Source organism: Strix uralensis, chromosome 16 (assembly GCF_047716275.1).
Source record: "Strix uralensis isolate ZFMK-TIS-50842 chromosome 16, bStrUra1, whole genome shotgun sequence".
NCBI classification, from domain to species: Eukaryota; Metazoa; Chordata; class Aves; order Strigiformes; family Strigidae; genus Strix; species Strix uralensis.
Window position 1 is genome coordinate 20628605 of NC_133987.1, and position 11332 is coordinate 20639936.

Consider the following 11332-nt stretch of genomic DNA (forward strand, 5'->3'; position numbering starts at 1 on the left):
AGCCGCGTGCCCGCCCTGGTCCCCCCAGTCCCCCCAGTCGTCCTGGCACTGAGGACACGGGGCCACGTGCCGCCCATGGGGCCACCAGCCGAGAGCTGCCTGATGGAGCAGTCAGCCGTGGGGCTGCAGCACACGACGGGATGAGGGAACATCACAGATGAGAGGCCAAATCCTTCATTAAATCCCACATTAATCTCTAAGAACAGCAATGTCAAAAAATCTTAGCTGCAAAATTAAATTTTGTAGCTGTATTTCAGCTGCACAAAATCAATATTAATTACAGTGAGAGAGACATTGCTGTGAAAGGGCCTGACCCAGTATTTACCCGCTGCAGTAAAACTCCAGCTTGGTAACTTGTTTATATAAAATAACTGCACATGTTTTTGTGGCAAACAGCTTCCAATCTGGCGGGATACTGGGGCTGAATACAGAAGTAGCTGGGACAGTGAATGTCCCCTCCACAGAGGCACTGGCACCGTGTGCCCTCTGTGCTGGGCTCTGCTCCTTGGGCATTTACTTTCAGTCAGAACAAAGCTCGTGTCAGAGGGTTAAATCCAGTTTTTAACCATATTTTCCTTACAGTTACATTAAAAATGAGTCCCAGAGTGCCAAGTGGGACCCTTTGTGTTCATCAGCTCCCTGGGCAGGCTATCGCCATCCTTCTGAAATCCCGTTTTACTCATCCCGCTTTGATCACTTATAACCAGAGACAAGCCAGAGTGTGGTCTGGAGCACGGGGGGAAAACGGCCAGGGACAGAGCGGGATGTGGCTTTTGCTGGAGCAGGGGCACATCTGGCAGGGCAGGGGCACATCTGGCCAGGGCAGGGACTCAACTGCCCGGGGCAGGAGCAGGGGTGGGCAGGGGTGTCCCCACACACCCCGACCCCACGGTGCTGGGTCCAGGCTGCCACAGCTCTGCTCACCAGCCTCAGGGCCCCGGCTGGTCCAGCACGGGCCACCCCAGGCTGCCTGTTGCAGGCATTTAGTGTCACATTAGGAGATGATCCAGAAGAGGGAGTTTGGGGGCAAAGGAATTAAAATGGGAGGGAGAGTTTTAATTACAGAAAGAAGTCAGAGCCCGTAATCAGGCGGGTGAGTGCCTGCCTGCTGCGGGGAATTCTCTGTGTGTCAAATGGCATCAATCAAAATGCCACTTCTTGTAAAACAGCCTCTGTGCGGGAGGAGAGGTGGCTCTGTCCCTTGGGCAGGGCACCCCCCCAGCTGCAGTCCCCCAGGTCCCCACGGTGCTGGGGGGGCAGGGCCAGCCTGTCCCATGTCCCTGTGGAGCTGGCACCAGCTCTGCAGCGTCAGGTTCCCGCGCTGGTGACAGTGGCTTTGTTGTGGGGGTGTCCTGCTGTGCCCTGCTCCGGCCCCCAGCCCTGCGCCGGGGGCCAGGCACTGGATGGCTTTTTCGGGGGCCATAACCGGCTCCCGTGTGGATCTGCAGGCTCGTCCCGGGTAACATTAATGGCTGAAAACCTTTTTAATGGTCAGAAATGCAACAGGAGCGTGTTTCCTGGTGTGCCGGGGCAGGAGGTGGTGCCCGGTGAGCAGGAGGCTGGTAAATGGGTCCCTTTGGTCCTGATCCTGCAGCAGCCGCAGAGCCCCTCGGCAGCACACGCAGGCAGCCCAGCAGCCTCGGCAATGCCAGTCCTGGGCCTGCAGGAGAGGGGCTGCGTGCTGGGAGCAGCGGGTCCCGCTTGGGCCCGGTCTGGCAGTGCCAGGGCCTGGGAGCGGGGCTGTGACGCCAGCGGGGACGGGAGGCCTTGGCCACGCCAGCCCTGCCGCTTCCCACTCGCCTGGTGCGAGCTCCGGTGAGTCGCCACCCGTCCGCGCCGGGCTGGCTCATCTGACATCTGTGGGGTTCCTATAGAAACATATTTCATGCACCAATTGTTCAACAGCGCGGAGGTAAAACGGTTCCTGCACTGTGCTTTGCCGGGAAGGGAGCAGCTCTCCCGGAGACGGAGCAGTTGGAGCGGGAAGAGGAGCGTGGCCCCGCTGACCGGTGACGAGGGCCTGGGCTGAGCCCTGTGGGATGTGGACGCAGCGGGAGCCATGCGAGGCTGGGGCAGTCCCCGCGGGGAAGTGCCCCTCCTGTGGCACTGGATCATGGCCACGGGCCACCGCGAGCCACCGAGGTGCCGCATCTCCCAGGGCCTCCCCTGCTGCCTCCTCTGACTGGCCCAAGGACCTGGTCACAATTAGCCACGAGGGCCACGCTGCCCGGGGCTCCCTGCCCTGTGTCCCCACGCACAGGGTGTTCTCACTGTGCCAGCAGCTGAGCTAAACACTTTTGACTCTATTTATTACTAAAAAATTATGCAACTGGGTCGTGTTCTTGCTATTTTTTATGCATGAGCCAAGCAGCAAATTCCATTATTTAAAAAAACTGTTTTAGCTAGTGATGCACTAGACCACGCAAGTAAATGCCCAAAATAATTCCAGCTGACACCTTTATGAAGGCAGAGTGAAGTTTAAAGTCTACACAAGCCTTTCATTTGTGATCTCACATCCCTCCTAACCGGCTTCGGGGAGCTGCGCTTTCATCTGGCTCTTTAATCCCCTTTTCTGGCTGTGCCCGTGCCCTGGGGGGTTCAGCCCCCGACCTCGGCACAGGACCGAGTGTCCAGGGGAACAGGGGCTGGGGGCTGCTCTGCTCATGCAGCCGGGGTGGGCTTTGGCCCAGAGACCCCGCTGTGACACAACAACGTCTGCAAACATCTGCAACCAGCACGCAGGGCGGAGGCACGAACCGGGAAGGTCTTTGAGGGCAAAAATCCTGCAAAGAAACAGGGAGAGGCAGAGCCCCAGAGGGAGCCTGGGGGAAGCTCCTGGAAGGTCCCTGCAGCTCCCGGGTGCCCTGTCACCCCCCCGGGGTGCACGGGGGGACCCTGGGAACCCTCCCCAGGCCCGCGGGGGCCAGCCTGCTGCCCCCAGCCCCCTCGGAGACAGTGCAGGGTGATCGCGGCACCCGGCGAGGGACGGGGTAGGAAGCGCAGGCGCTCTGCCTGTTCCTGCCCGTCGCCTGCTCTCTGCCCGGTTACTGGCAGTTTCTACAGACGCCTCTGCCAGCAGCCGGTGGCCGACGCTTTGTTCCTCTGGCTGCCGGCTTCACCGGTGTCTTGATCCGAGAGGTGGCGAGGCCGTAGTTAATCACACCAACCTGATTATTTCCAGCTAAATTCCACCTTTCGGCCTGACCTTGCTACTTTAATGAACAGGACGCTGAGATTTTTTCTTACCATAAAAAATTTTGGTTGACCCCAAAAGTAAAAGATGACAAACAAACTGTGATATAAATAATCTGGCCTCTGGAAAAAAGCATTAAAGGTAACTTATCAATTAGCCCTTTTCTCACCCATAAGTCACCATACTGTAGCACCTGACCCCGGCCAGGCTGACATTCTATAACCTATTTGCCACCGTTCACGTATTAAATGGCTTCCAGTCACCCTAAATTTGGAGATTTTAATCTCCTATATTAAGTCAGTGGTTCTTAGTAATTCAGTGATTTTATTTTTATTGGCTTTGTAAATCAGAGTTATCCATGTCAGTGACCGTGGTCAGGGAGAGAAGCGTTTGTCTGTGAAATTGGGTTGACACAGACCATTGACTGTGATGATAACAGGTGATTTGCAGGGCTGGCTGGACAAGCCATTTACACCCAGCAGATTATAATATAACAATAAAAAGAGTTTCATTACTGGAAAAACAGTCAAAGCTACGGCACACCTGGACAAAAGGGGCAGAGTGGGGAAGGGATGCCCTCGCTCCGCCATGCTGGTGCTGAGCCCCTGGGGGTGGGGACAGGACCCCTCAGGGACACAGCCAAGGGTGCAGGAGCGGCTAAATGAGGAATAACGGCTCTGACCTCAGTCTGCGGGACGCCGGCCTGTGCCCGGTGCCCAGGGAACAGCCCTGGGTGCTGCTCCTGCTGCGGGACTGCCCTGCGCCCACGGGCTGCAGCATGCCCAGCCCCTGGGAACGTCCCCACCTGCAAGAAGAGGAACTCCCAGACAGGGAACATGCGCCATTTTTAAGAGCTATTGTGATTATTTCATTGGCTTGAGGCTAAACATCGATTCCCGCAGAGAAGTGGGCACCCCCGGGAAAACAACCTGGAATTAATACGTTGGCCCACCCGTGCCAGCGCTGCCTTTGAACGTGCTCCGGCGCCAACGCGGGCTGATGGCACATGTGGGCTCTGCAAGCAGGCAGGGCGTGGCGTTGGCCTCTCCCCAGCTGCCTGGGGGGGTTGTTCCAGGGTCCCTTCGAGGGCTGTGCCCCGGTCTGTGTGGAGGGGACAGGGGTGTGGGGACACGGCCTGAAGCCCAGGCACTGCGGGCGCAAGCCTGGCGTGAGGAGCGGCCACACCGCGACTGGCACCGTGGCACAGCTCCACCGGCACCGCGGCACGGCTCGTAAATCTGAGGCTGAGCAGTGGCTGGCGAGGCGGTGGGCAGCGGGGATTAACGGAGCGTGCAGAAGGCATGGCAGTCGCCTCGGCCAGCTCTGCCGGGAGCAGTCACTGAGGGCTGCCCTGAGCTGGGATTTACATACCGGGCTGGTGAGAACTCTCTGGTCTCCTCCCACTTTTGGTGGTGCGCGGAGGGTGCTCTGTGCATCCGGAGGGATGGGGCTGGGAGCTGGGAGCAGCTCGGATCGGCTCGGGAGGAGCAGCACCGGGATGAGGGTCTGGCTGGTGCCGGAGGTCCTGAGCTGGGCTGGGCTGTGCAGGGGCTGCTGCAGCCTCAGGACGCCCTCGGGGACAGCTCTGCAGCCCGCGTTGTCCCGCACGGCCCTGGGCTCCGGGGCTGGCACGGGGCTCTGGAGGAGACATCTCAGCCACCCCTCCACCAAACCACGCGCACCCAGCGCCTGGGAGCAGAGCTGCCGAGCCCCACGGTCAGCTGCAGCGAGGGGTCAGAGAGGCACGGACCTGCCGGAACGTACCGGCCCTGTACGATGAATATAATGTATAGAACGCATATGATATATATGATGCACCACACATCTGCCTGTGGTAGGAAGCACAGCCAGAGACAGTTTGTCATTCAATGGCCCTTCCCCAGAGGGGATGGCAGGTGGCGAGGGTGGCTGTGCCGCCTCATTCTGCAGATCTGGATGCGAGCCTTGTCTGCAGCGTTTCTTTATCCCCGTGAGTGTGGTCGGGGTGTCCTGGCACAGCTGGCGCGATGCTCTGGGGTCTGCGCTGTGCTGAGCACCCTGTAGCTGCCAGGGAAGCACGTCTGCGGGTATTTAGGAGGAGCAGCTCCCTGGCAGAGCTGAATAATGTCATCAGCTGTTGAACACGTGTTGGATGACCTTTCCCTGCACTCTCCACAAAACCCCATTAATCAGAAGAGCAGAGCAGAGCTAAGAACTCTTTAACAAAATTATTGTAATCTCTGGGTTTCTCATTCATCACGCAGCAGCTCGGCAGCCTCCTCACTCCCCGTGGGTGTCAGAGGATCCCCTGGTCTTTGCTTTGAAACACCCTTCCCCTTCCCCTTTCTGTCCTTCAGCTCTGCAGCCTTGCGGCTCCTTTGCCCGTCGGAGCTTTGCGCATCCCCACTCCCCAGGCTCGTGGGTTCACTCCCCTTGGCGGGCACCTCCTGGCCCCTTCCCAAACGGCTGGCAGAGCGGGGGGGCTGCGGGCTGGCGGGTGGGGGTGACGCTGCTGGCTGTCACCGCAGCAGAGACGCCAGGAGGGGAGCGGAGACACCATGGTGACCCCATCATGCTGGCAGAGTGGCGAACTCCTCCTGTGGCAAGTGCCCGCAGGTGGGCACACACGTGTGCAAGGGGATGCCCTCTCCGCCCTGGTGCAACCGCCCTGGCCCGTGGGGGGATTCCATGGGGGGGCCGCGGTGCTGGGGGGTGCCTGGGGCTGCGAGACCCCCAGCCTCGGGCGCTCCAGCGACTGCACATTGCAGAGTCCCCGGTGAGCCAGCGGCTTGTGGCGGGGCTCGCTGAGCTACTCCATCGTGGGTGATTCGGGCTGGCTTGGGTCTGTGATCCAGAGCCACCCCCGAATATTCTCACTTTAATGAGGCTGTGCTCTGGGGAAGGGGCTTGTCAAAGTTGGTATTTCTGCTGCAAGATGAAAGAAAAAATATGTAAATGAGAGGCAGTGAGAGAGAGAGAGAGATGGAGCAGATTTACAGCTGTGATCGTCTGCCTGGCATGGAAATTCCCAGGAAGACTGTTGCCTGGAGCACGCTCAGACAAGTGGCTGTTAACCCCGGGGTCCATGGGACCTGGGAGCACTCCGCGCTCCTTGTGGTGGGGTGTGAGGCTGAATTAGCCCTTTTCCCCAGGAAAACAGGAGCGCTGCTGGCTGCTGCTGGCACAGGGTGTCCTGGGAATGGTGAAGCACAAGCTGCTTGTGGCTCCCCAGGCACCAGGGCCCGCAGCTCCACTGTGGCCCCATGTCCCCAGTGATCCCTGGCCCCGGCTGTGCTGCCAGCGCGGGGCTGGGCTGCGGACATCGTCCCTCGCTGGCAGCAGCATGAGCATCCTCGGCCGCGCTCATTTAACATGCAGGAACCTGTGACAGCACTGAATCCCTCAGATGTGCTGCACAGATCTGGCGCCTTTGATTTGCGGAGTCTGAGCTTGTCCGGGTGTTTCTAATGAGGGTGCGCTGCAAAGCAACAGGATCTGGGTTGCTGGCTGACACTCTGCTTCCAAACTCACAAGAAAAGGAGATCAGTTGAGGTAACTGTTTGCCTTTTCAAAACTTTGCAAGCCACAAAGCGCGGGTCAAATGCAGACAGGAATAATTCTGACCAGAGCTTGCCTATTGCTCACACGGGAAGCCCGGGGGCTTCTCTGCCCAGCGACCTGCCAGCGCCCGGCGCGGGGCCGTGATGGGTGATGGGTGATGGGTGACGGGTGACAGGCAGGGTGGGAGCTCCTCCACTGTGGCAGCTCCCATCCCGCCCCTGCCACCGTCCCAAGCCACCAACCCTGCCTCCCCACTGCGGGCAGGGAAAGTCTCCAGCCCTGTGGCATCTCTGGCCAGAGCCCCCAGATCTTCCTTGGTTATTGGTAATCACAACTCAGGACAAAGCCAAATTTTCTGATATCTTGTGGACAGGCCAGTTGGGGAGAAAGTGAGTTCAGAGGCTGCAGAAGGATCCCACTGGAATGTTTCATGGGGATAATGTGAATGTGATGGTGCAGAAAATACTGCAGGAAAGCTGGAACAAAACAATGAGGGAGAGTTGTAATGAAAGATGGCATTTATACTTCAAATCATCTCCAGTTTTTCTGCTGAGAGTTTCATCAGTGCTGACACTCCCCTCACAACACCCAGGGCTGGCGTGGGAGGCGTTTGGCCAAGAGGGTCTCACCCAGTGCTGGTGGTGGCACTGCCCATGTCCTTTCCCCAAAGCAGGGGATGGCTCCTGCCCCCCTCCCAGCCAGCCCGACGAGGCAGCTCCCTGCCGTGGTTTCGGCGGGTCGGAGCCCCCCGTGAGCGCTGGGGCCGGGCGGTGTCGCCAGTTTGCCCAGCTCCGGTCCCGTGCAGTCACTGATCACGGCACCACAGACGTCCCCGCTGCCTTGCTGGCCAGGGCAGAGCTGGTCTCTGCCCCAGGACTTGCTGCTCCTTTGGCTGCGACTGCAGCATCCCAGAGCTGCTAATTACCAGCTCCAGTCCTTTTAATCCACACAACATCTTGAAGAATTAATTTTCAGCTGTAGAGCAGCATTCAGAAATATCCCCCTGGCATCTCCCTTTTCAGTAAGTCCCAGCTTGCAAGGCCTGTGCTTAATTAGTGACTTAAATACCCCAGAGTTCAGACTGGCTTGTTGTAACTCAAGTCCTCTCACGCTGCAGTGTCCCTGCAGACACCCCCAAGCACGGAGGATGTCACCGGGCTGGCGGTGGGGCTGTGCCAGGCTCAGGGGAGCCTCTTGCACATTGAACTTCGGTCAGGAGCAGGGATGAGCCTTTCTAAGGAGGATTTTTTCCTGCCTCAGAGAGCAGCAAAGATGGACCGAGTGGTCTCACATCCCCCCTCCCACCCCATCCCGGCTCTGGCCCCCAGCACAGGGCAGGGTGAGCAGGGCACTGCTGGCACCGGGGCAGTCGGTGTTGCCAGGGGTCGGAGCAAGAAAGCAGATGCAGTCTTAGGGGGTTTTGCTGCAGCACCAAACAGAGTCCCAGTGAGGTGCTGCCGTCCCCATGTCAGGATCAGCCCGGGGCTGGGGTCCGTGGCTGTGCTGACCCGTGCTGCAGAGCTGCAGTCACTGGGCTGCCATGGGAGGAACAGGCGGCTGAGGGGAGCCGGGGACTTTCCCAGGACACGGACCCCATTCTGGGGGCAGGGGAAGGTGCAAAGCGCGGCAGAAGAGCAGCAAGCGAAGGACGAGTAACTCGGGACTGTGGAGCCAAACACAGGCGTCTCAAATCCAGCAATTTTAAAAAGCATTTATCACAGCAGAGCAGTCTGAACTCTGGCCCCAGCACAGGCCACTTCTTCATGAGTAATCACTAGGTATAAGTAGAGCACATTAATAATGCACATATCGATCGGCTCCAATGCTGCACCACATACCTGCTTAAATCAATGATCCTGCTTAAGTACACCTACCACAAAACTTTCAAGAAATACCACCCCTACACTTGCACAACACTGGGATGTCACGTCCTAAATTTATTAATCGACAACGCTCCCATCACACCCATCTCCAGCCCTGGCCCTGCCCGCACCCGCAGTGACCCCCCCTTTGTCAGCCCCGGCCCCCGAGGGAGCGGGACGCTGCCCCTGAGCCAGCCGTGCCCCCAGCGCAGCGGAGAGGAGCCCGCTGGCCACCAGCACGGGCCCAGGGACGTGGGGACGTGCCCGCAGGCGCAAGGCACGGGACATGCTTAAACACAGATGCAAACGGCCACCCGGCGGGAGCAGAGGGTGAGATTTGCTCCGTGGACCACGTCATTCAACGGTTTACTTCAGGGCGGTTAAACACTGTTTTACATATTTATTAAATTGAAGACAGTTTCTTCCTACGGAAGCATATCAGCAATTATTCTGCCTGACAAACAGCCGCCGACGGCTGGAAGCAGCGTCTGACTTGCAGCACTTGCATTTTCTATATCACCCTGCGATGACGCTGCTCGAGCTGCGCAGCAGCACCCAGGAGCGCACAGAAGCAACGGCTGAAGGGAAAATTTAGGAAAAAACCATCAGGATGATGCCGGCACCAGGGTGCTGTACTCTGCACGCCCGACAAGGCACTTCTGATTGATGAGTCCTGCACTTCACTCCAATCTGTTCAGAGTTAGGCGATGGCAATCATTTTTTTCAAGCCTTGTCACATATAAAAGCAATTGAGTCAGCAGGCACCAGTTGTCTGGCACAAGAAGAGATTATATTTTTACAAGGTTTTGCAGAAGGTCTATAAAAGTTTGTTCTTTCTTTAAAAAATAAATACAGATATGTCAACGCCTCTCTGAAAGAAAACAGAAAAAAATTAAACTTGCAAATTGAAACATTATGTCTGCAGAAGATGTGCTTAAAGAGTCTTTCTATCACTCATATTAAATGACAAGGATTTTTGTGTATAAACTATGTTTTGGGCCAATGCCTTTGGAAAATGGGGAATTTCCCTGCTAGTTGTGGTCCCAGATTTGGAAACGCTGCTGTTGCTGAATGCTCGCTCCCATGGAGGAGAGCAGACGGGCCCTTCCCCTGCCCTGGGTGCTCTGCTGGGGTCCCCTCACTGCCCCACGCAGCAGGACCAGCCAGGGGGGAGCTGCAAAGCTGCTGGTGCCCCCAGTTTGGTGACAATAACCAGACAGGCGGGGACAGCCGGCCAGCGGTAGAGCTGGGGGTGGCACTGTGGTGGCACTGTGGTGGCACCACGATGCCCTGAGTCCCTAGGGAGTCCCCACAGCCCTGCGCCGAGGGACTGGCTGGGGTTTCTGTTGGGGATTGGAGCAGGAGCCGAGACAGAGAGTGTTGTTGCTTGGCTTGCGCTGCACCCAGCAGCACCCAGCGACACCCAGTGGCACCCCAAAGGAGGCCCGGGGGGCTCTGCCATGCCGGTCCCGCCGGGGCCTGTGGCTGCCGGCGTCAGTTCATTAGTGCCAGTGGCTCAGCAGTTGTTTGAGCTGTAGGAAACGCCGACATGAATCTGCAGCTATGGATTTTTTTTTGACAGAAGCTGACCCCTCGGGATTGCTGTTCATTATGTGTTCGAGAAGGAGCTACTGTAGTTATAGCAAATCTCTTTATAATGATCTTTCATTGTAGATGTAGAGTATTAATTATCAGAGGGTATTAAAAAAAGCATTAGCCCTCTGACCCCGGGAGATGCACACGGGCTTTTCAAGTGTCTCCCGCAGATCTATGGGGGCCGTGGGCCGTTCCTCAGGGCAGGGACAGGTGAGCAGCTGATGGGAGCTGAGCCTCCATGCCAGGGGCCACCCTGCTGGCAGCCCCTTGCCCGGCAGAGGGTCACTGGCCACAGTTTAGGAGCCCGTCCCAGGCGAGAACACCTCAGGTGTTGCACGGCCCTGGAGCTGGGCAGTGGAGAGACAATGCCCCCCTGCTCCTGGCCGCCCCTCGGGACCCTTTGGATCGCCCGACTGCCCTGCCCCACCACAGCCAGAATCTCCCTGGGGCGGCGACTGCCGAGGCCAGGGCCCCCCCTGCCCATCCGCCCTGGGCGGGAGGTGATGGGCACGGTGGAGGATCAGCCCCGCACACCCCACAGCACACGGCTCCAGTGGTGCCGGAGCAGCGCTGGCAGCCCTGCGCACCTCCCACCTGGACACACTCATTCTGAGCTTGAAATGCGTGTTAAAAGTTTGTTTTCACCTTCATTAATGCCAGAATTTATTGCAGAAGAGAGAGTTTCTTTATTTTAAAAAACCTATAGGTGGAACACGAGCAAATTGCTAGCTTTTACTAGCATATAAACTGGGAGAAACCTTTGAGATACATCTACATTACACTAAACTGCATCCATAATTCATACCTAAAGGAGAAATTTTTAGCTCCTTCGGAGGTTTGCTGGTATCTATTATTGATGGGACCATGTTAGGCAACAATAGACTCCCTCTTATTCACACGCCATTTACTGGTTGAGTCAGGCTGCAGCACCTCCGCTCAGCAGCAGGAGCTCTCAATTAGATTTTTGCAAGGATTTGGAAGGGATTTAGTTAAGCAGCTGGAGTGATGTAGACTGAGTGAGTTGGGAGAGTATTTCTAGAGGGATTCCCACTCTCGGTGGTTAATCAATAGATCAAGAACGTGAAAGACACTCGGAACAATTAGTTTCTATTCAGATCTCCAAAAGCAGCGTTTGCTCAGC